Raw genomic sequence first — 27,552 nt, 5'->3', positions numbered from 1 at the left:
ACACCCAAAAACCCTATCAAATTATTGAAGAATTTACTTAATTCCTTGAATTAAAAGCAACAATAGATCTGATACACAACTCATCCAAGCTACTTTAAATCAAATGAACCTTATTAACTCAATTACAAAGTCAACAACATATGAAGAATTAGGAGACAAAATAAAAGAACCTAGGCAATTCATTATGAATCCCCTTTTGTATTTATCCTTGAAAGACTGAATACATTCAATTGGTAATAATAAATGAAACTCAAGATATGTCACATGATATATCATCAATTTCTATTATGTTAGAGAAATAGGACATGAAATGAAATGAAACCTGCACCAGAGTGGATGTGTGGCCTTTACTACTAGAGCTCTATTCAATTAGATAGGAAGTAAAACTAGCAACAACTTGGTATCATAACAATGAGAAAACTTCTCCAAAAAATTAGAACCCTACTGGTATCACAGTACTAAGAAACTTCTCCAAAAACTAGAACCCCTACAATGAATAAGAGAAAGAAAGATATAGGAGGAAATGAATTCATAGATATGTTCTATCTCTAACATGTGTCCACTTGGAAAATATCTCCAAGAAGTGACAAAACATCTCTCTAATCTCTCTATGCAACAGGTAAATCAAATTCTCTAACATTTTACCTCCCAAAAAAAAAATATCTTAGATAGTTGATGGAACAATAACTACTTTTGATGCCAGATTTGAAATCAAGGCAAAGGTAAAACATTAGTTAAAATAACCTCTAGAGGCAAGAAAACTTTTTCAGAATTCATTTAAGCTTCAACAAACTTAAGTATTTTCCATCAAACTAATTTTGATGCACAATGATGAATTTTGCCCATTCTACTAAGAATGCCCCAAAAAACACAATTCTTCTTATAGACTGAACTCTATATAAAATTTGACTCCATATTCAAAAGATTCATCTCCTCCCATTTCCAATAGTATATTGGAGTGCATATTTTGGGCAAAAAATGCCCCCTGGTAATCGTTTGAAATTTTAGGCTCCCAACTAAAATCCTTTATCATTTTACCTCCCAAAAACTTAAAATATCTTAGATACTTGATGGAACAATAACTACTTTTGATGCTAGATCTGAAATCAAGACAAAGGCAAAAATTAGTTAAAATGACCTCTAGAGGCAAGAAAACTTTTTTAGATTTTCATTTAGGCTTCAACAAACTTTAGTATTTTGCCTCCAGCTAATTTTGATGCTCAATGATGAATTCTTCCTATTCTACTGAGAATGCCCCAAAAAACACAAATCTACTTATAGATTGAACCCCTAAACATTTGTGTAAAATTTGACTCCATATTCAAAAAAATTATCTCCTCCCAATTCCAACAATATATTGGAGTCCATATTTTAGGAGAAAAATGCCTCTTGGTAACCGTTTGAAATTTTAGGCTTCCAAATAAAATCCTCTATCATTTTACCTCCCAAAAACATAAAATATCTTAGATACTTGATGTAACAATAACTACTTTTGATGCTAGATCTAAAATCAAGGCAAAGGCAAAAAATTAATTAAAATGACCTCCAGAGGCAAGAAATTTTTTTCAGAATTCATTTAGGCTTCAACAAATTTTAGTATTTTCCCTCCAACTGATTTTGATGCTCAATGATAAATTTTGCCCATTCTACTAAGAATATCCCTAAAAACACAAATCTACTTATAGATTGAACTACTAAACATCTATACAAAATTTGACTCCATATTCAAAAAATTCATCACCTTTCAATTCCAATGGTATATTGGAGTGCATATTTTGGGCAAAAAATGCCCCCTTGGTAACTGTTTGAAATTTTAGGCTCCCAACTATGGCCTTGCACATTAAAATGCAAAAAATTGAAAATTAAAAAACCCACTATAGTATAAACTATAAGAATTTTTAATTATTACCTTGAAATTCTTTTATGAAGGGCCATTTCATTTTTTTAATCTTCTAAACAAAATATTAAAATTTAATATTTTGTTGAGCTCTTATCCACCTAAGTGCCAAACCTTTCCCATGTGGCATGCTTTGATTGGCTTAATGTGACACCTCATCAGCACATCATCATCTAGGCAGGCCCCACAACATACTACTAGATTGCTAGATTTCTTCTTTTTTGGAATGTCACCATGTCACTTCCAGCAAGACCATCCCATTTTCTAGCGGCGACTTGGAAACCACTAGAATCTTCAACTTTTTTGGTGAGCTCCATCCCTTGACTATTCACATGATGCCACTTGTTAGATTGTAATTTGTCCTCATCATTGCTGCCAAGTCCCACAACCCTCACTGGATTTCAAGTTTTCTAGAGAGGTCACCATGTCACTTGCTGGTGGAATCTCCCATTTTCCAGTGGCAACATGGAAACCACCAAATTCTAGAAATTTCTTTTGGTACCTTCCTCATCAATGTACTTGGTAAAAAATTCCTTAGTTTTTGTGCCAGCTAGCCATCCATGAGCTCCACCACATATTTGTTGCCTTCCAAAATGTCTTGTCTTTAAGACACTTGATGTTTAAGTGTGTGGATATTTAAAAACATAGGAAAGCATCATCCAAGGAAATGTGGGATGAACCTCTCATGCCTTTTCTCCATCCTATGGCTTTGTTCTTCTACTGCTACCTTTATACTACTACCTCCACAAATCACATATTTTACAAAGCTATGTAAAAATTTCTATAGAATCAAACTTTGGAATATCATCAATAGGTAGACCAAGGGGTTGAATCCCAGTGAATTTACAAAATCTTTTTAAGGAGGAGCAACCTTGATTTGAAATTAACTATGTAGACTATCTTCAAACACTTTTCTGCATGCACTAACATGTGCAAGACACAAAAATATCTTTGCTTCTATCATTATTTGAAGCTATGAATCAAATTTGTCTATCACTTACCTTTTTTGAATAGTGCTCAAACAAATCTATGCAGATCACATGAGAAGTCGTGGTTAAGGAGAGCATCCTTTAGCAGTGGTAGATCCGTTGATTAATATCCCTACCTTTTCCTTATTCTTGTATGAAGTGTGATGTCAAATTTGCAAAAGAAAATAGCCCCTCTCATGAAAGCGTTGCATATCATTACCAACCAAAGCTAACATAAAACACAACATAAGTGCTAGAAGAATCACATAATGTGTGCCCAAGCCCACATAAAGAGCATCAGCAGGATTTGAAATCTTTTTTCCCATCAAGGAAAGATACAAATCAATAGTTTCATCTCTTGGAGTCCTTGTTGCTATGTGAGCAATTCCAACATCAGGAAATAGGCCAATTCCATTTTTTGGCATTGCAAGAAAGGTCCTCTCAGTAATAAGTTGGTACCAACCATGACTAGAAAGAATAATTCCAAAACCCATCACTACACCATCCATCAAGTAGATGTATAGCTTTTGATAATGAGCAATCTTACATATAAGAGTATTCTCCGCTGAAAAGACCTTTTGGACAAGATTAGTGTTCTTGTCTTTTTGAATAGCAACAAGTAAACCTTTTATACCTATACCTACAGAGAATTCCCAAGACAAACTGCTCTCCACATGGACACACTTCACTTTTGGATCCATCGCCCATTCATCCAAGTAGTTCTTGTACACAAGGTCAATCTCTTCATCCCAAGTAGCCATATTGCTGTTGTGACTCGCTCAAACATACCCCTACTTTTACCTTTTGAAATCTTCAAATTTAGCGAGAAAAGAAAATGCACTGTATTCTATAGTTGCATGCTTCCTATTAAACAATTCTTTTGCCAGAGTGGTCTTTCCAAACTACCCAAGTCTGAAGATGCCTACTGATCCCACCATTCTATTCATTTTGATGCAATTAGTTAGACCCCAAAAGTGGCTCCAGCTAAAATAATTTGTTTCCAAACAACTAAATTGTAAAACTATCTTGTTGAACATTTGTCACTGATTGGATTTAATTTCAAGCACTAATTGATCATTAAAACTTAATTCACATCTTATTTGTAAACTTGTGATTTTAAGCTAACAGGGCCTATCTGTTGGCTTTAAAAATTGACCCAAATATATAATTGGGCTCTGAAATCAACAATATTGATTCCCTATTCTAAATATTCTTACCTTGTTGAATCTTATCTCATAACAAATTCTCAATCAAAAGATATTAACTGCTAAAATTGCCCTCTCAGAACTGCCTACAAGAAAACATGTTAGAAAACTATAAACCAAGTTTAGATCTAGCTTTGAAAACAAGGTAAACTAATACTTGGGGGTAGAGAAACTGGGATGTTAGTTCATTTTCATGATGATAATATGAATATGTGATTAGGGCTCATGAAAAATAATTGGAAAAATTTGGCAAATGGTCAAAGTGGGCTACTCGGGTTTGTAGACTAGGAACATTAGTAGAAAAGTGTTTTTCTCAAATTGAATGTACCTAGGAAAGTGTGTATACAAACTTGTCAAAATATGAAAATTGGCACACTTAAAGTATTTTTAGAGGAGAAGACAATGGTACAATCCATTTTATCTGACCTATCATGGATTTTGATATATGACACCATGAATAGGGGTACCGACCAATTTGCAATTATTCACACCAGTGAAACTTTGGAAATTGCATTTGGAATCACATTCAAAAATTGATCAAACAGATTCGTCATAAGATCAAAATTGAAGCATAGCAAGTATCTAACCTCTAGAATGTAATGAAAAAATAATTTTAGCATTTTGGTTAATTGGGTATAAGTTATGACAAGTCAAATAGGGCCTTCTAGAATTCTAAACAATTCACATCAGAATGATAACAATAAATGACCAACTTTGAGGGATTCAAAACCTAGTCAAATGGATTTGAAATGACTCAAAATCTAAAACATAGGATTTTTGGTATAGAAGCTAAACGCTCCCAAATTTTCAAGTCATGGAACATTACTGGGTGTACGAGATATTCAAATGCAAACACAGCCTCCTGTCGTTGTTTGACACTTAAGCAAAAATGCAAATTTGGACATTGCTCAAAATAGGACTTGACAGAATGGCTCAAAATGGTAGTTTATCTTCATGGAACACATAGATGTACTAAATTAAAGGTTTTAGAATCATTAAATACCTTTTAATTCTCACAAGTACAATCAAGTACATTTGCATTAATTTTTCTTAAAAGGGCTCAAAGGTTTGGAATGGTGCTCAAATCGGGAAGGCAATTTTGAGTCCTAGTAGCAGCTCTGTCTAGGAATGAATGTCACTTGTGGGCATGGCAAGGATTTAGATCTTTGGAAGAAGTAGACCACACACCTGATAGCAAAATTTTCTCTTGTACAACTTTATTGGAAGCAAGAAACAACTACTACTATGTACAAATGATGGCCCTGGGCCACCGAACTTCAACAAAATATTTTACCTCTATCATAGATCTGATTTCCATCTAAAAATGCATGAATTAGGCCAAAAATATTATTCATATTAGTCTCACCAATTAGATACACATCTTCAATTTCTTCAATTGGCAAAACAAAATCATCACCATTACTTTCATAGTGCATGTAAAAACATGGCATAACTTCAACCTTTTTCTAACTATGAAAAAGGACATCAGCATTCTCATGAACACCAGCATCAAAATGAAATTGATCCTTATAAAGTAATTCATAAACATCATCAAATGGAAATACAAAGGCCTTATATTCAAGTTCATCAAATGAGTTATATATATCGCTTATACCTTGACTTTGCATCTCCTCAAATGTTACCGACTAGATTTCAAATGAGTAATTAGATTTATATTCACACATAACATCATCATCAAAATCTGAAATCACTCCACAAATTTCTAATTTATTTTCACAATTGAAATTTTGATTAGTTTTTACCTCATATGAATCATCATAAAACTTACTATGAATTGTCGATTTCTCTTCAAGGAGAACTCCATCAAACACCTCGTCTTCAAGCTCATAGAATGCAATATCATTAGAATATTCACTATCACATATGGAAGAACAACATTCTAATTTTTTATAGTAGTATGACATTGTGTCACGATTTGCATCTAGCTCAACTAAATCTAAAACTTCCATGTCTTCTTCAAACAGTGGATTAATAACTCTATGCAAGGATCCTTTTTTCAACATTTGGACTAAAAATGGGCTAATCATCATCAAAATCTTCATCATATAAAGCATTAGTATACACTTTAAACTCACTACCCATTTCATCTTTGTGGAGACTCTTAGTATATGAAGAAAAATTAGAACTATATGAAGACTTGCTTTCTATTTCTTCTACCAAGCATATAGTATCCATAATTACATTCTCTTCATTATCTTTTTTAGGATAACCATTATGGATAGACCATGATTCACTCCTAAACCCTTCACTACATGCTACAACTTTACTGTCTAGCATAAGAACACTTGACAACCCTTCCTTGAAATCTTCATATTCAAATTCATTAGCATCAATTGGATTCACAATTTCTTTATCTTCATACCTTGAAGACAAATCACTCTCAAATTCTTCATTGAATAATTGATTTGTATAGTGTAAAAATTGAGATACATTTTCTCTTTCAGATTTAGAAAAAGAATTCATACCTTCACCTTCATATGAATATTCACTTCCATCACTACTTTCTTCTTCTACTATTACATCCAATTTATAGAAAGACATCTCAACATCACTTCCTTCATCATTCTCACTTATATGATCACTTTCAGCCCTCTTTTCTTTTGATTGTGACTAAGATAAATGTGATTCACATTCTTTACCTTGTCTTATCTCTCCATGGAATGTTGGACCAGCAACTTCAAAATGATCATCAAAGACATAACTCTTAGCCTCCTCACTTGCACAAGACCAAGATCTAGATTCAACAACTTCATGTCTAGAAACATTAGTAACATCATCATGTACATAAACAATAATAAAAGGACTTGCAACTATAGCTAATCCTTGATCTATAATATCATCGCATTGCTCATTTCTATCAAAGTCTGAAATATATCTTACTATTGTAACATCATGAACATATGTGTCTTCATTTGCAGTAGACTCATTCTTCTCTACATTCATAGTCTGATTTGAAATTTCAATCTGCTTATACATTATAGCAAGGGTGTTGATATTCTGATTTGGAATTAAAGTTTCAACACTATGTTCAATTCTTCTTTCATAACCATTATACTAGTAATCATTCATAGAAAAGTGACCTCTAATCAATCCATACTTCAAATTGTTTTCAATATACCTATCAATCATAAATGCTTGATATAATGTCTGAGGTTCTTTATCCCTTAGTAGATAATTCATTTTTTTGTCAAACTCATCAAAGTAAATAGCTAAACATATTTGATCATCGAGTCTACTCTCAGGGATCTCATTCAAAAATCTTGCAAATTTGATATTAAATTTAGGAACAAGTTCACCATTCTCAATATGAATCCTTAAATATTTATTATAAAAATCATATATGATTAACCTTTCTCCAAATTGCTCCATGAAGGCTAAATACAATTCACTCCAAGATGAAATAGAACATTTTGGTAAAAAGGAAAACTAGTCTCTAGCATCATCTTCTAAGGTTTGAACAAATAATTTCATGCACACATCCTCATGAGAAATCTCATAGTCATGCATCAAGTCACTGAAAACTTAAAGATGATGAATAGCTGAAATAGTATGTTTCCCATTAAATTTAGGAAAACTTTTTCTAATATCATTAGGAATGACATTTGGGAAACCATAGATACCATCAAAGCATAATGGCAATTCTCTCTTGATAGAAAAATATCTACAAACATCACTAATTGGCTGCATTCTTGATGAAAGGAGACTTGTCATTTTTCAAAGCCTTGACACTCATCAATAAAAATTCTGATTGGTAATTTGTAGCAGGCTTATAACATTCTACCAAATGAATCACTTCAAACACTTCCTAAAACTTTTACAAACTAAAATGTATTACCATGAAGTGTATAAAACTTATCACACTATTCTCACGTTCCTAGTGCTGAAAATCAATTGATTGAGAAAAAATACATACACTACTTTCTTTCATGACAAGAATGACATCATAAAAAATAAAATACCTCAAGTGTAGATGCTGAAACCACTGATCTATTGATTTGGCACTGTGTAAACTTCAATTCTTCAAACTGTTGATCAAGTCATTGTGGAGCCGCCACCTCCTTGAAGAGGAAAATTAAATCATAGTAGTGATTTATCTTTCACATTGAAATTTCTTATGACAATATATCAAATACAACACTTAAAATTGTATAAGTCAGGAAGCCATATATTCTCTCTTCTTGCCTAAATCTTATCGTATCTTTTAGATCTTCATAACCAAGCTGAAAACTCTTGAAAGCAGTTATATAAAACCAATTTGCATTGGTACAAAGATCTTTTAGAGATTCACCACTCACAATTGTGAGAAAGATTTTAAAAACATGATTTATAATATGACAAATCTGAACTGAATTTTCAACTTTGGGGCTTGCAAATCATCAAATAGTTCAAAGAGACGAAACAACTTTGAACAATTTTGACTCTAAATTTTCTCAACAACACTTTGCAAAAATTGAATTGATTCAAGATTAACTTCTAATAGTTACAAAACACAATTGACATCCAATTCTCATAGCATACTGTTGTCCATGAATAAAGCTTAACTAGGAAATACAAAACCTTGCATAGAAAATTAAATATGTATAGTATATTAGAGATTTCTAGCTCCTTATCAATGAATTCCTTCATAGACTCCCAAGAAGAGTAACCATCTTTTTTGGTGACTCAAATGGGCAAAACCATACTGAAAAACAAGACTAAAATATTCAATTAACACTAGATATTCTTGTCCTTTTAATAGGGTTTATTTGCCATCATTTCTCCATAGTAGAATCATCATTTTGTTGGCTCTTGATTTAACAGTTTTGAAAATAACCAAGAAAATAGACCAATACATCTAAGGCTAGCAAATTGCTATGATGGATACACTTGATTGCAATCTTAGGCCAAGTATAAGGCATAACTCCTTCTTCACTTTAGGCTCTGCAAAACATAGGTGGGTTAACCTTGAGGTTCTAATATATGGTACCAGTGCAATTAAACATATAATTTGAACCTATCAACAGTAGATGAAATCCTTTTATCTTCTAATACTTATGCAATAACATGGTATGAGATAGCTACAAATCATAACCTATGAAACCATAAGCTAAGTGAGGATTATTTCATTTCAGCCCACTACAAAACATGAAAGAACTGAATTGATTTTGATTAAAAAATTATGCAAATAACATTCATATCAGCCTACACCTAGTTTAGTGATCAGTGCCTTATCCATTACATCATAAAGTCATTACTAGTAGGATGACCTAACTTGATTGCCCTACAATTAATTTTGTCAACTAAAATCCTCAAATTCCATTCTTATGAAATATCCCCTCCACAGACCCAGAAACCTTATCAAATCATTAAAGAATTTACTTAATTCCTTGAATTAAAAGCAACAAAAGATTTGATACACAACACATCCAAGCTGCCTTAAATCAAACGAACCTTATTCACTCAATTACAATGTCAACAACATATGAAGAGTTAGGAGACATAATAAAAGAACCTAGATAATTTATTTTGAATCCTCCTTTGTATTTATCCTTGAAAGACTAAATACATTAAATTGGAAATACTAAATGAAATTGAAGATATGTCACATGATCTATCACCAATTTTCATTATCTCAGACAAAAAAGACATGAAATGAAATAAAATATACACAAGAGTTGATGTGTGGCTTTCACTTCTAGAGCTCTACTCAATTAGATAAGAAGCAAAACCAGCAACAACTTGGTATCATAGTAATAAGAAAACCTCTCCAAAAAGTCAGAACCCTATTGGTATCATAATAGTGAGAAACTTCTACAAAAATTCGAACCCCTAGAATGAGTAAGAGAAAGAAAGATATAGGAGGAAATGAATTCCAAAAATTTTTCTGTCTGACATATGTCCACTTGGAAAACATCTCCTAGAAGTGACAAACTATCTCTCTAATCTCTCTTTGCAATTGGTAAATCAAATCCTCTATCATTTTACCTCCCAAAAACATAAAATATCCTAGATACTTGATGGAACTATAACTTCTTTTGATGCCAAATCTAAAATCAAGGCAAAGCCAAAAAATTAATTAAAATGACCTCTAGAGGTAAGAAAACATTTTTAGAATTCATTTAGGCTTCAAAAAACTTTAGTATTTTCCCCCCGACCAATTTTGATGCTCAATGATGAATTCTGCCCATTCTATTGAGAATGCCCTAGAAAACACAAATCTTCTTATAGACTGAACTATTGAACATCTGTGCAAAATATAACTCCATATTGGAGTGCATATTTTAGGCAAAAAATGCAGCCTGGTAACTATTTGAAATTTCAAGCTCCCAACTATGGTCTTGCACATTAAAATGCAAACAATTGAAAATTAAAAAACCCAATATACATAAACTATAGAATTTTAAAATTATAATTTTAAAATTCTTTTATGAATAGCCATTTTATTTTTTTGATTTTCTAAACAAAATATTAAAATTTAATATTTTGTTGAGCTCTTATCATCCTCAACGCCAAACCTGTACCATGTGGCATGCTTTAATTGGTTGAACATGACACCTCATCACCACATCATCATCTAGGCAGGCTCCACAACATCTTGTCGAATTGCCAAATTTCCAATTTCCTAGAGATCGTCATGTTGTTTCTAGTGAGACCCTCTTATTTTCTGGTGGTGACATGGTGACCACCAAAATCTTCAACTTTTTTAGTGAGCTCCATCCCTTGACTATTCACATGATGCCACTTATTAGATTGTAATTTGTCCTCACCATTGCTACCAAGTCCCATGACCTTTGCTAGATTTCAAGTTTTCCTAGAGGTTGCCATGTTGCTTGCTAGTGGAAGCTCTCATTTTCCAATGGTGACATCGTGACCACTGGATTTTGGTAAGTTTTTCAATTGCCTTCCCTGTCATTGTAATTTGTCAAAAACTCCTCAGTTTTCATGCCATCTAGCCATCCACAGGCTCCACAACATAGCTTTTGTCTTTCAAAATGCCTTGTGTTTAAGACACTTGATGTTTGAGTGTTTGGGTCTTTAAAAGCATAGGAAAGCATAATATCATGCAATGTGGGATTAATCCATCATGCCTTTTCTCCATCCTATGGCTTTGTTCCTCTACTGTTGCCTTTATACTATTGCCTCCACAAATTACATATTTTACAAAGATGTGTAAAAATTTCTATGGAATCAAACTTTGGAATATCGTCAATTGGTAGATCAATGGGTCAAATCCTAGTGAATTTACAAAATCCTTTTAAGGAGCAACCGTGATTTGAAATTAACTATGCAGATTATCTTCAAGAACTTTTCTGCACATATTGACATGTGGAAGACATGAAAATATCTTTGTTGCAACCATGTTTTGAAACTATGAATCATATTTCTCTATCATTTAAATTTTTTGAATAGCGCTCGAATAACTCTATGTGGATCAAGTGAGAAATCATGGTTAAGGAGACCATCCTTTAGTAGTGGTAGATCCATTGATTAATCATCCCTACCTTTTCCTTATTCTTGCATGTGTTTCATAGGAAGGCTTGCATGAAGTGTGATGCCAAATTTGTAGGAAAAAATAAGCCCCTCTCATGAAAGCTTTGCATACCATTACCAACCAAACTAATGTGAAACATAGCATAAGTGCTAGAAGAAGCACATAATGTGTGCCCAAGCCCACATAAAGAGCATTAGTAGGATTTGAAATCCTTTTCCCCATTAAGGCAAGATACAAGCCAATAGTTCTATCTCCTATAGTCCTTGTTGCTATGTGAGAAAATCCAACATTGGGAAATAGACCAATTCCATTTTTTGGCATTGTAGGAAGCATCGTCTCAGTAATAACTTGGTACCAGCCATGACCAAAAATTCCAATTCCAAAATCCATCATTACACCATCCATCAATAAGATGTATTGCTTTTCATAATAAGCAATCTTACATAAAAGAGTATACTTTGCTGAAAAGACCTTTTGGACAAGATCAGTGTTCTTGTCTTTTTGAATAGCAGCAACCAAACCTTTTATACCTATACCTATAGAGAATGCCTAGGAAAAACTACTTTCTATAATGACACACTTCACTTTTGTATCCATCACCCATTCATCCAAGTAGTTCTTGTACACAAGGTTCATCTCTTCAACCCAAGTAGCCATATTGCTGTCGTGACTCACTCAAACATACTCTTATTTTTAGCTTTTGAAATCTTCAAATTCAAAGAGAAAAGATGATGCACTATATTCTATAGTTGCACACTTCTTGTTAAAAAATTCTTTTTCCACAATAGTTATTCCAACATGCCCAAGTCTAAAGATGCCTACGAACCTTGCCATTCTATTCAATTTGATGCAATTAGTTGGACCCCAAAAGTGGGTTTGGCTAAAAAAAAATTGTTTCCAAACAATTAAACTGCAAAAGTAACTTGTTGAACACCTATCACTAATTGGAGTTAATTTTGAGCACTATTTGATCATTAAAACTTAGTTCACATCTTATCTATAAACTTGTGATTTTTAGCTAATAGGGCCTATTGGTTGGCTTTAAAAACTAACCTAAACAGAAAACTAGGCTCTAAAATCAACAATATTGATTCTCTATTCCACATACTCTTACCTTGTAGAATATAGTCTCATGACATCTTCTCAGTCAAAAGATATCGACCACCAAAATTGTGCTCTTAGAACTACTTGCAAGCAAACATGTCAGAAAACCATGAAACACGTTGGGATCTTGTTTTGAAAACAAGGTATACTAACACTTGGGGGCACAAAAATTGGGGCATTAGTTCACTATCATGATGCTAATATGAATCTACAATTAGGGCTTATGAAGAATAATTGGGTGAATTTGGCAAGTGGTCAAAGTGGGCTATTCGAGTTTGTAGACTAGGAACATTAGTAGAAAAGTGTTTTTCTCAAATGGAATGGACCTATGAAAGTGTGCAGATGGACTCGTTAAAATTTGAAAATTGGTATACTTAAATTATTTTTAGAATAGAACATAATGGTAGAATCTAATTAATCTCGCCTATCATGGATTTTGATAAATGACACAACAAACAGGGGTACCGACCAATCTACAATTATTCACACCAGTCAAACTTTTCATATTGTATTTGGAATTGCTTTCCAAAACTAATCAAATGGATTTTTCATAAGCTCAAAATTGAAAAATAGTAAGTATCTAACTTCTAGAATTCAATGCAAAAGGAATTTTAACATTTTGGTCAACTAGGTATAAGTTATGACAAGTCAAATAGGGCCTTCCAAAATTTTGAACAATTCACATAAGAATGACAGCAATAAATGACCAACTTTGAGTATTCAAAACCTAGTCAAATGGATTCAAAATGACTCAAAATAATTAACATAGGCTCTCTACTATAGACACTAAACATCCCAAAGTAGAAAGTCATGAAACACTATAGGGTGCGAGATATTCAAATGCAAACATAGCTTCCTATCATTGTTTGACACTTTGACAAAAATGTAGATTTGGACATTGCTCAAAATAGGACTTCACGAAATGGCTCAGAATGGCAGTTTACCTTCATGGAACACATAGATGTACTAAATACAAGGTTTGATAAACATTAAACACCTCTTAAGCCTCACAAGTAAAACCAGGCACACTTGCATTAAATGTGCTTAAAAGGGCTCAAAAGCTGGGAATGCTGCTCAAATCGAGAAGGCAATTTTGAGTCCCAACATAACCCATTACCAGTCACTCCAAGTAGGAAATAGAAACTATAGGTCCTTCATCATAACTATTGGAGCTAAGAGATAGCTAGAAAAGAATGGATAGCTCATGAAAAGCCTTACAAATGAGATGGTGAATATTAAAAAAGGAGGATATAGGGTAGGTAGCCATCCCAACATCAAAATCAAACTTCAAACCAACCTGCTTAGTAGCAGTTCCAAGGACACTACCTACCTAATATGAAAAATTATAACTAGAGACCTTTTAGGAATTTTAATCCTAATCCTTTGAATACTTCTCCTCCTCCAAACAATGTTAAAGACATGGTCCCTACTCAAAATAACTTAGTAGTGGAATATGAGTGGTGTTACCCTTGTAAGATCAGCAACATAATCAAGCCACATGCTCCAATGGAATAATGAATCAAGCCTTAATGGTTCAAGGTGCTTCTAACTTACAACTTACATCTAATGTTGATGTTGAGAGACAACCATAGGTTCCTCCTATGAATATTGCATTCATGAACTAGCAAGTGGAAAAACAATGTGGTGTGAATAGAGATAATATTAGAAGTGGTGTCTACACTAGAGAAAATAATAGAGCCCTAGAAAATGATGTAGGGACAAGTAAGGACATATTAGCTAAGAAACCATCCTCATTTCAAGGACAAAACAAAGAAATCTTCCTATTGTCACTCAAGAGTTGTTGCTGATGAGCCTAGCAAGGTTGTGTTTACAAATAAGGAAGTTGCTACCCAAGATGACAACAAGAAAAGAAATAAAATCAAAGGTAAGGATGTGAAACCCCCACCATTTTATGTTTTATTGATTATTGGAAACAATTTGGTTCATAATGTTATGGTTGATAGTGGGGCTACAAGCTCTATTATGTCCAAGAAGATAACATACTAGCTAGGTTTAAAATATGAACTCCTATAGAAAGGTGTAGTCCCATTAGATGGTTCATGTGTTAACACCCTAGGCATCATAAAGAATGAAATCCTAACACTCCATGCATGTCCTATCTTTTTTATTCCCTAAGATATCTTTGTGATAAAGTTTCCCCCATAGTTTTCCCTTTGTTACATCAAGATAATTCATAGCCAAGATAGGAGGCTATCTATTAGCGGATTGGTCTCATATGCTATTTAGGAGCAGATATGGAACCAAAGTAATAATTAGGTCTGAGTTTCTTGCAAAAAGCAACATTGAACCTTGCAAACCCAATATAATTAATGCTAATTGTATTGCACTTGATCAAGAAGAAGAACTTGTCACCCAAGATTCAAATAATGAAGTTGATAGTATCCCTAATGTCTTACTAGATGAGTAGGAAACAAAAAAAATCTCCAAGAAATGAGACCAATGACATAGAATTGAAGATATTATAGATGATGGTATGGGGACTTATGTCTTCCAAGAAGATGGACTAGTTATGCAATACCTTGTAAGAAACACAACTGATCATCTTGAACAACAAAATCAAGTTTGGGAATTATATTTTGATGGCTCTAGGAGGAAGAATGGTTCAAGTGGGGGACCAATGCTGATCGCTCGTTAGGTAGATAAATATTATACATCCTTCCATTTCAATTTTTCATGCACCAAAAATATAGCTGAATATAAGGACTAATTCAAGGATTGGAATGGGACAGAATGAGAGGTGTCAAATGCATAAGAGTATCTAATGATAGTGACTTAGTTGTCAACTAGGTGAGACTTTTGCACATTACTAATAATGAAAAATTGAAAGGTTATAGAAAAAAGTGTGGGATATAATTGAAGATTTTGATGCTTTCAATATAGTTGCTATTCATAGAAGATTGAATCAACATGTTGATGGATTGACCATAGTAGGAGCACAATGTTATATAGTTGACAACATTAGCAAGGAAGAGATACAAAGACATATCCAAGTTGTGGTCAAACCTTCCATACCTGATAATGATGTCAATTAGAAAGTTTTTGATGGTGATGAACAAATTCTAAATTTTATGCTTGAGGACCACATCCATTTATCCTTCCAACCAACATAAACTAAAAGAACAATATGGTGATCACATTATACAACTAAGATCTAATAGATTGCCTCAGGGGTTGATCACTCTAGAGCCTATCTTTAACATAGATGACAAATTCAAGAAGAATAAAACTATCTTGGTAGTTTAATAAGATTATTATGAAGATCTTGAGATTGTAGAGGGAAAGAAATTAACTTTTGGGAAAGCAATCCTCCTAAAGAAAAGCATTTTTATGTCTAGCTCTTCCAAGAATATAATGGTGTTTTTGCTTGTGGATATGCTAATCTTAAAGGATTTGATCCACGCCTTACCCAACATATGATTGAGTTGGAACACAATTCCAAACCCATAAGGAAAAAGAAAAGGTCTATTAATCCAAAGCTAGAATCCTTAATGCAAAAGAAGGTTTCCAACCTTATTGAGACTAGAATAATATTTCCTATCAAACACACTAGTTGGGTGTCAAATCTAGTTCCTAACAGGAAAAATAATGGGGAGCTAATGTTGTGTATTGACCTTAGAGACGTAAATAGGGTTTCATTGAAGGACCACCATCCTTTACCATCTATGGAAAAAATGCTTCAATATATTTTAGGCTCTAAGATATTTTTACTCCTCGATAGATAGTGTAGCTATAATCAAGTCCTAGTCAAGGAGGAGGACCAGTTCAAAACTACATTCAACATGAAATGGGGAACCATGGCTTATAAGAGGATTCCTTTTGGCTTGTCTAATGTAGGGGAAAATTTTCAAAAGGCCATGGAGATGGCCTTTAGTAATTTGATATATAGATTTGTGTTGATCTATCTAGATGATATCACATTTTTCTCCAAGCATGTTAAAGATCACATTGAACATCTCAAGAAAATCCTAGAAAGGTGGAAAGAGTTTGGCATATCTCTCAATCCAAAGAAGTGTGTGTTCTTTTTCCTTGAAGGAAAACTATTGGGATACATTGTATCCAAGCAAGGCATTACTATTGACCCTAAAAGAGTCACAACCATCCTGGAGTTACCTTTGCCACATCATAAAAAGGGTTTGCAAAGTTTCATTTGGAGAATCAACTTTGTCAAATGTTTCATTCAAGACATTTCCAACTACCTGAAGCCATTGACCTCAATTTCTTAAGAAGAACATTGTTTTCAGCTAGTCAAAAGAAGCCAAACATATCTTTGAAGCAATAAAGGAAGCATTATCTACTACTCCTAATTTGGTGAACCCTAACTTTTCAAAAGACTTCATCTTGTATACATATGCTAGTATGGATACAATTTTTGCAATACTAGTTTAGCAAAATGATCAAAACATAGAATAGCCTTTTGCCTTCTTTAGTAAGGGATTAGAAGAATATGAACATATATATAGCTTCATTGAGAAGCATGTGCTTACTCTAGTGAAAAGTCTAAAGAAATATAGATAATTGGTGTCTAATAACAAGATTCATCTTATGGTGATCCATCCTAGTGTGAAGAGTTATTGTTAAGCAAGGACTTCAATGAAAAAAGAGTTGGATAACTAGGGTCATGGAATATGATGTTGATATTCAAGTGACCGATCTTGTTAGAGGGAAAGTGATATGTGAACAATTAGACAATGGAAGAACTCAGGGTATAGATGATGTAGTAGAAGTTATCCTAACCAATCAAGATGTTCCCTAGCAAGGTCAATAGGAAAGCTTGCTAAATGATATGAAACATTTTCTATAAACTAGAGAATTTCCTCCATCCCTAGATAAAGCCAAGTGAAGGTATTTTAGGTTGTGTTATGTACCTTATATTTTTCTTGATGGTCTTTTGTTTAGGAAAGATATGAATGTAATACTTCTCAGGTGTATTGACAATTGCTTATAAGATCATGAGGGATGTATATTATTGGCCCAACTTGTTTAAGGATGCTCATATCTAGGCAAGGAAGTGCAAAAAATGTGCATTTTTTGCGGGAAGGAAAGGCCAGTTGCCTTACCCCTACATCCTATTTTGATCAATCAACCATTCATGAAGTGGGGTATGGATTTGATGGGCCCCATTAATCCAAATTATAGTGCTTGCCACAAATGGATTCTGACTACCACAGACTATTTCACACATTGGACAAAGGAAATAACTCTTAAAGAGGCCAATGAGACTTTAGTTCTAAATTTCTATGATGATATATTCTATAGATTTGTAGTTCCTAACTCCATTATATCTGGCAATGCCTTACCATTTGTGGGAACTAGAATAACTGAGTGGGCATTGAAGAATGGAGTGTATCTCATCAAATAATTATCCTCAGGGTAATAGACTAGCTAAGAGTACAAAAAAAAACTTGTTAAGGATATTGAAGAGGACTTTAGTAGACAAGAAACACGATTACCATTCTAAATTGAGATTAGCCTTATGCCTTGATAAAATCACTCCCAAGCAGATTCTAGGAAACTCACCTTATGTTCTGGTGTATGAAAAACAAGATAAACTACCTATCTTTAAAGAGTTTCCATCATTAGGGCTTGTTGATAGCCTGATGCTTTTTGAGGAGGATGATCCTTTGAAGTTGAGGTATTCCAAGTTGTTGGAACTTGAAGAAGAAATAAATACGTCATTGAAAATAATTGAACACTAGCAGATGCAAACCAAGATAGTGTTTGACAAGAAGTCTAAACTCAGGATACTCAAAGAAGGAGATCTAGTTTTGCAGTGGGATGTTCTAAAAAGAAGACTGGGCCATCATAATAAGTTTGATAATATGTGGATTGGCCCATTCATGATCCTAGAATAGAAAGAACACAATGGCTAGTGACTCTCAGCTATCAAAGGAGAAATTCTACAAATCCATCTGAATGAGATACATCTCAAGCTCTACTTTGAGGTGTGATCTTCAGGCTCCTTTTGTATATATTCCCTCTTTTTATTTTCCCTAATTGTAGTCTAGCACAAGTTGTCTAGTTGTAATTTTCCTTGCTTTCAATAAGTTCCTAGTTTCTAGAGGTCTAAACAAGAAAAGTTGTTGCATTTCTACAAAGTTTAAACTACACTTGTTCTCAATATTCTTTCATTGTTGTGCTTGGCTGAAACTAAATATATTTGAGCATGCACAACTAGTTTGATGTCTAGAAGGAAACCATTTAGTAGAAGTTACCAAAAGTGTTACCTTTCTTAAGGAAAAAATGGGTAATAGGTTGACTAGTCGCATTTCCTATGGTGGTGAAGATAAATACTTTTACTCATTTAATGCCCATGCAATAAGAGCGATATGTAAAAACACCATGCATATCTCTTATCGCCAGGTCTTTGGTCAACGCCTTATTTTTGTCTTTATCTTCTTAGGGCACAATTTCACCCACCCCTCCCCCCTCCTCTTTTTACTAACCATGTTATTATTTGCAACAGGGCAAAAGATCTTATATCCATGGTATTTGTGGATTCACAATAGTTAGGGGAAAATGAGTAGTTTATGGTATGACCATGCAATTAGTGTTATGGCAGTTGTTATGGCTTCACAAGGTAAGGGACCCAATCACATTTTATGGAGCGACAAGGAAAACATGTTATATCTTTGAGTTGCATGGCTTCCCAATAGTTAGGGCCATATGAATAGTTTGTGTCATGATCATGTGATCAATTTTTAGGCAGTTATCATGGCTTTGTAGGTAGGAAGGGATGCAATCACTTTTTTCCATGATTGTCCAAGGTCGTCATTAGGTAGTTAGCTAACAGTCAGTTGCATGGTCAGAAAATTAAATGAAAAGGTCAATATCTAAGTCATGAAGCATCGATTTCTACCTACTCACATGGTCTCATTGGGTTAGAGGTAAACCATGGTTGAGGTAGTGATAGCACATTTCCCTTGTGATTGTTAGTTCACAAAGTTAGGTTGTTAGCCCATAGTTGGACTGTGGTGGCTTGTTATGTAGTGTGTTCCTATTGGTTGGGGCATTGTGCTAGGTGTGAAACTTTAGTTTTTGATGTGAGCAATCACATGTTGTAAGATCAAAGATGGACATTTTTTCCACTTTCTTAGAATTCTTGATGTTTAAACAATGTGGGCAAGCACCTTACCGCTACATGGAAAGATGGGTCTAGTTCTTAGTGTGGGCCATAGACATAAATGAGTGTTAGGTGAGTTGGTATATGGAAGGATTTTGGTTGGTCAAGGTACTAACATGAGTAGTAAAGTGCTTTCATATTTTAGGACCATCAGATGTGTAAGGAGATCAATGACATGCACTTTATCATATTTTCAAGATGCAAGGTTTTTAAACAATGTGGAGAAGTAGGCTTTAGACATGTGTCTAGGTGGGTCCAGTCCCTCTACCTTTTCTATTGAAGCATCACAACCAACAATTTTGATGGAAGTATTGATCAATAAAGGCAAGTATGATTCATTTGATGTATTTCAATTGAAAGGAATTTTTTTTCAATGTTACGAAACATAGGTGATTAAAAGATCATAAAGCCAAAACAAAAGGGGCCCGATGGCATGAAAAAGATAGGATTGTAAGATCATGGAGAACAAAGAGTAAAGTCTCAATGTTACACAAGCCTATATCATTACATAGTAGAAGTTTGAAGGTTGACTACCAAAGCTATGCCAAAGGGGTTGTAAAATTCAATAGTAGGATTGTAGGAGGCTAAGAAGCATGTTTTGATGCTACAATATACGGTTTTTTGTATGGTCATAGAGTTATTTTCATGAGCTCATGACACTATGATATAAAGGAGGTTTCTAACAATCCTAGGATCATGAAGCTAGGGTCCTCATGGTAAGACATTATGAAGGGTTTTCCACCCCAGTATGCCATAAGGTCATAGTATCAAGAGATCAAAAGTCAAAGTTTAAAGTTGATTTTTCAACTATTATGTATATGACCTTGTTGGAGAGTCATTTGTGAAATTGACCAAAGGTCACGTACGTGACATATCATAATGTAACATGTGGATATGTCTTGGAAGTCATCCATCATTGACCCAAAGGTGGCAAAATATTTATATAGAGATGAAATGGCCTATGTTGGCATTCATTGAAGGGATGAGTTGGTGATTCAAACGGCCTAGTTTTAGTAAATTTTTGATTTGTAGTTGGGCATGGGTATGCTAGAGATCATATCATATCATTTCCATGGGACAATCACCAAGAATATATGATTCATTCTCAAAGGCAGTAGTAAATGTTAACAACTACACTAGCAGGGTGGTTGTGGATTTAATCTTTGGATGCTTCAAGAAGCCAATGTACTTAAGGTCCTCCTATAGCAAGGGCACCTAACCTTGCCCATAATGGGGAGAGTATAGAATGTAAATGTGAATATAATTTTTGAAAATATCTATACTCTTCTAGTGAATTTTTTACATGTTCCCCTCCCATCTGAAGCTTGTTAAAATCTTGGTCTATTTAAGGATTCCCAAGATGTGGAGAAAGGGATGGCATTTTTTAATTTTTATGCAAGATAAAATTTTCCAAATATCTCATGAGTCCTTCATAGTTTTCTTGGAAAATAATTTATCTTTATAGTCAATTTGGATTAATGTTGTTCAATGACCTTTGAAATTTGAATGAAGAAATAGTTCTAGAGCTTTTCTTGTGCCTTCTTGTTGGTTAAGCTTTCTGATTTGAGATAATTTCTTAAGATTTACTCTTTGAATTACTGGATTCTATCTTAGTTTTAACTATGAGTGAGATTTGATTGTTCATGTAGGTTGCAAGTCGAGATACTCTGCTAGCATTCCCTTCAAATCCTTGTCTAAAGTATGTCCTTTTTGTGAAATATGTATATGTGAATGCAATAGCAACATGCAGAGGTTCATTGTGTGCTCCTACTTTCTTTGTTCCATCAACCTAATCCCTTTCCATAGAAATAGATAGAGGACCTTTGCAGGCCATAGCTTGGGAATTCAGTAACTAGGGCCCCAGTAAATTGGTGTTCCACTTGCATACCCCCTATACTATTAAAGGGAAGGGTTGGGTGGGAGGTAGGTGTTCTCTATAATATTGAGTTCTTTTTATCTTCCTAGAAGTGTTTCATTGAGTCAGTCTAGAAATATCTTCATCTTATCATCTAATGTATCACCCCATTTTTACTTGTTCAATATTTATTTCTAGGCAATTCTTCTATTCCTTTCCCTTCAAGTTTATTTTTCTGTATGAAGAAGTAAATCAATGAAACATCATAAGGATTTGGCATATAACCTAGAGATTCACTCCTAACTTAGCTACTTCCCACTACCTAGGAGTGTTTCCATATTACATGTAGTGATTGAATATTAAGAATTGTAGTTTCAGTCAAGGTGCAACTTTTAGAGATAAAAAGTTTATAATTTTGTATGGCACAAAAATATTTTGGATATGTAAACTCAATACTTTATTTTGTACATAATTCTAATATCTAACTAGGGAACTCAATCTTCTGAATATAAAAATTAACTCCATCATATTTCAAACTTTATTTTTAGAAGTGACCCATCATTGATCTCCTTAACCCGTTAAGCTTTTTATTAAAGGATCTAATGCTGTAATACAAATTTTTAGAAAGTAAACTCCACCAAGATAGATTGGGGGAGGGGGGTGTGAACCAATTATCCAACTATTAAAACATATATCAACCTTATTAATCCTTAAGAATGTGAATGATATAATCAACAACTATAAGAAGATACACATATAGTTAGACTAGATATGTTAACTAGGGAAACCTTTAATTAGAGGGAAAACATCGATGGGGATGGTATGCACAAAAAGATGTATTAATATAAAAGCTCCTTGTAAGAGGATGGACTCTATTAAAAGCCAATGAAATACAATTAGTACATATCACTCTTTGTTAGAAAACTTTGAGTCCATTAGGTTTAACCTTAGACAGAAATAACAATTAAATAAAAATATAAACAATATTAGAAATTAATAGATCACATAGAAGAGAACACAAGACACCAAGATTTAACATGGTTCACCCTAAACTTGAGCTACATCCACCAAAACAAAAGTCCAATATTATTATGATTTAGTGATTACAACCTAATTACAATTTGTAATTCATTACAGCTCAATACCGTCACAAGAAGTAATGTTTGCATCACCCACATGAAAACAATCCCTAACCCTAAGCCCTTTTATACAATTATTTTTTCTAATTTAGGGTTAAAATTAGTTACAACATGTCAGCCATAAATTGGCAAATAATAGCCTTAAAAAAAAAATTAGGGGCTTCATCCCAAAACCACTGGTTAGGGCACAACCCTACCCTGAACACCACCAAGGAACTATGGAGTATGTGCAACACTTCCCTAATCAGTTACAACAATGTAATAGAATCCCTATTAGAATATTCTAACCCTTCTAAGAGTTGTGCTAATCCTTTTAGGAGTTGTAGAAGGTAGATGAACCCACTATCCAAACAACTTTAGCGGCAAGAATACCAAACTAATTGTCCAACTTTTTTCTATAATATTCCTTTCATAATAATAGAAATGAGTGATATCAAACTCCTATGTCCTCTTGACTAGACAAAAACTTTTTTTGATTTCAATACTAGATCACCAACTTCACATCCAAATAATTCCTTAGACCACTTACACATTTACCAACCTTGCATATAACTTTCTTAATACAAATGGAACACACATCACTGCAAGAAAAATAACCTTCCTTTATGCCATATCCTCAAAATAATTCCTTGAGTCAGCCTTGATGATTTCATAATTAATTATAATAGGACCTCATTTCGATATTACAAAAATTACATCTTTTCAAAATTATAAATCAATGGAACATCAACTCATAATCTTTACAACTTTTCACATGTGTGACTACTATCCTTGCACACTTAGTAACATCATGATTAGGTTATCTACTATCATTTTCTAACTACACTCATCATGATTCAATCTCAGTTCAGAGATATAGTCCAAACATCAGAAACCACTTATTATGTACTATGTTTGCCAACTATCTGCTATAATTGATGAATAACTTTAACATATCTTTGATTACTTGTACATACACTTATCCATAGAACTAGGATGCAATATAGAATTCATCCTTTATTTTTCTTGACCTTATAATCGATACATAGTTTATATAACCACATTCTCTATCTACTATTCTTCTTTTCTTTACATAAATAATACTATGTTGACATCAATTAAAAACATAGTCATGAATACAACATGTCAATCATGCTATCCATATATCCAATTCTTAGGATACTCCCCCAAAAGGACTACCATCATCATTCATGCTAATAGGTATTTCTTGGGAAAGCTTGTATTAAAATAGTTATATATTGCCCACAGAAATGTTATGTTTAGCAAGTGAGAGCTAGATGGACAAATTTAAAAAATAGGAATATGACGATAAGTTTTGAAGAAAATTTGGGAAGTTTGATATATTCTAAGGAATGATTCAAAATTAATTACAAGATCAATAATTGAGAAAATTTCAGAAGTATCTGATGTTGCAAATTCAAGAAAGATCAGGATCTGCACAAAGTTCTATACAAGTTGTATTTTCAAAGTGTCTATATTCATTGGGAATTTAAGAAATTTTGCATTGACCTAAGATCAACGACTATTATTAAGAGAAAAATATGGAAGGCTATAGAATCTTGAAGGTGACTATTTAAAGAGGAGAACAAGATAATTCTAGGTTGATAATGTTATGTTGCTAGTTAGAAGTTGAGTATGCTATAATTATTAATTGAATGCAAGAAAGGAGATTAAAGTGTGAACTAGTGAAGAATGTGAAAGAAGTTAGTTGACCGAGTAAAACAAAGTAGTGGAATGAGAAATATAAGGTGTTAATCAACCAAGTCCAACTACAAAGTGAGCGAATATAAAAGTGATATATTAGAGAGAGAAAGAGAAAGGAAGGAGAGATATGACAAAGAAAAGGTAGTTTCTATTATTAACAAGTCATTTATACTATTTATTAAACCATTGTAGCAGAAAATATCAAAATTACCAAGTGGACTTAAGAAGTCTATGAAATCCTCAATGTGTAACAATTATTAGTGGTGTTTGTAACTCATTTAAATTATCCCACTCTTTAGTCTAGCACAAGGAGTGATAACATCTAGATGATCTTTTGGTGAAATCCTCTAAGAAGGTCAAATTAGGAATGTGTATGTAACCATTAACAAGGTTGGATCTTAGAAGAGCTCACTTTAGAAGAGTGGAATTTTTGGGTTGCTGGTCCCAACTATTTTTTACATTGAGATGATTCTAATGTTAAAATTATTGTTTCAATTATTGAAATGCTATATGTGTTGCAAGTTTTTTTTCATTCTTTATAGTTAACTACAACTTGGTAATAACTACATAATAACTAGGTGATCATGAAGTAAGTTTTTTGATACTCAATAATGAAAAATTGACAAGTTGATAGTTTGAACTATAGTGTTTAATAGGGTTGATTAATGTTTACACCAAATAATTTATGTTCATATTTATAATGTTGTATTTGTACTAATATTTTTGAATGGACTATATGATAACTAGATATTGATGATTAACTTACCCTCATAGTTATCTAATAAACCTCTTTTACTCCTCCACCGTTGACCATAAGGAATTTCTTTGGATTTTGTAAATGACTTCAGAAACTTACTTGGTGTCTTAAATAGGATAAGAGAATAAATAAGGAGGTTTGGTAGAGTCTAGATGATGAGATAAATTTTCTAGCCTAACTTAATAAAGCCCCATTCCACTTAGCTAATTTTTCATTATATTTTTTAGCTAGAGAATACCAAAATGAGTTTTGATGATTTAACACTAGCAGATGATCAAAATAGGAAGTGGGGAGACTATTAATTTTATAATCCAATATTTGAGCTATCTTAATTTTATTTGGCAAGGATTATTTATGAAGAAGAGAGAACATTTCTCCCAATTGAAGATATTACTAGAGTCCTTAGTGGAGAGCTAGAGAATATCTTTGAGAACATTAACTTCCCTTAGATGAGGCTCACCCATAATCACAATATAACCAATAATTTTTTAATGAGAACAAAAATGATTGGCCAATGAAAATTAAGGAACAAAATTATTTCCAATTTTAACATCCATATTAATTAATTGACCTAGAGTCTCTTCCATAATTGAAAATAGAATAGGAGATATGGGGTGTCATTTCCTCAAACCTTTGGTAGGTTTAAATAAATTAGAGGAAGAACCATTAACATTGACAATTGAAGAAGATATTTTAAACAACTAGACAAGGGAACTCCAAAACTGAAACTCCTTAAAATTTCAGATAGGAATACACAAATAAATCTATGATAAGCCTTCAAAAGGTTCTATTTTAACAAAATCTCATGACTTCTAGAGCTATGCTATGAACAAATAATTTTTTGGACTTTAATTATTTAATCACAGATTTGTCTCTCTGGAAAAAATTCATTTTCCAGGGGGGAGATAATTCTCAATGGAATTATGAGAAATATAGACATATGAACTTTGTAGAACATCCTATATATGGAGTAACACAAACTAATATATCTAAAAGAATCCAGTGTATTATTTCTAAAAATTCTAAGAATAAGGACGATAAATGTTGAGTTAAAGATCTTTAGTAAATGCCTCGAACCAAAGAATTCATTTAGTGCATCATGGATCTAAGACCTCACTAACTCCCAAAAATTATGGAAGAAGAATATTGTGAAACCATTAGGATCTAGTGTTTTACGCCCATTCGAATGAAAATTATTTTTTTAACTTCCTCATTTAAGGAAATGGCCACTAAAATTTTCTTAATATTATCATCTACTAAGGAATTAAAAGATTTAAGAGTCTTATCTTTTCCTTCAAAACACAAGTTCATGTCTTCGGCCAATAGAATGCAAAAAAATAAAAGTAAACCAAAAATGAATATGACCTTTTTTGTCAGACTTCAATAACCCAAGAATTGAAGAAATAATAAAAATTCTACTAACCTCCCTATATTTAGACATTGTGAGATGGAAAAATCTAGAATTCCAATCTCGCACCTTAAGATAAAGGGCTCAAGATCTCTACTTCATTAAATTTCTTCTTTGGTTACTTTGTCATGGTATTTGATAATCAAATCTTTCTCCTTATTTATTAAATGTTGAGTATCACATTCCTTTTGAACAGAAAACTAAACTTTATCCAACCCTAATTTAATATCTTCTTTTGAAGAAAAATATCATCAAAAGTCTCCTTATTCCATAATTTCACTCTATCCTTTTAAAAATTGAAGTTACTTAGAAATTTTATACATTGAAAATCCCTCAAACCTTACTTTCCAAAATTCTTCAAATATTTTCTCAAAGTCTAGGAATTCAAGACATATCCTTTCAAACCTTAAGAGAAAGTTCCTTTTAGAAACCAGAGCTTCAACCACGAAGGAAATCATAAAGTGATTTAAACTATTCTTAGTGATAGCTAATAAATATTAGTTGAAATAACTTAACTAGTATCTCAATATTAGAACTCTATCTAATCTAACTTTTATTGAAACATTATACATCCTATGATTAGATCAATCAAATATTCCACCTTGGAGGTCCACATCCAAGAGATCCTATTGGAAAATAAAATTCATAAGGTACATTTCACCATCCAAGTGGGCTTGAGAGAAAATTCCATTAGCCTTATCACAATTAGTAAGAGGAGAATTAAAAATTTCCACAATAATCCAAGGAAAAAGTAACAATTATTTTCTGCAAGAATAAATCCTTTCCCAAAACTCCTCTCTACAATTTTTTAAAGTTAGATTCATAAATATTTGAAAGAATCAAGGAAAAAAATATCTCTATGATGAGAGATCTTAACATAAT

The 27,552-nt window shown here is 33.0% G+C and overlaps 1 pseudogene; it reads right to left on the bottom strand.

The window, feature by feature from the left end:
• Positions 1-3,032: 3,032 nt before the first annotated feature.
• On the bottom strand, positions 3,033-3,626 carry LOC149537896 (3-hydroxyisobutyryl-CoA hydrolase-like protein 3, mitochondrial pseudogene; annotated as a pseudogene).
• Positions 3,627-27,552: the final 23,926 nt, after the last annotated feature.

This window comes from Cupressus sempervirens, chromosome 9 (genome assembly GCF_028749045.1).
Source record: "Cupressus sempervirens isolate cs-2001-9-10 chromosome 9, ASM2874904v1, whole genome shotgun sequence".
NCBI lineage: Eukaryota > Viridiplantae > Streptophyta > Pinopsida > Cupressales > Cupressaceae > Cupressus > Cupressus sempervirens.
This window is presented reverse-complemented; position numbering and strand designations above follow the sequence as displayed.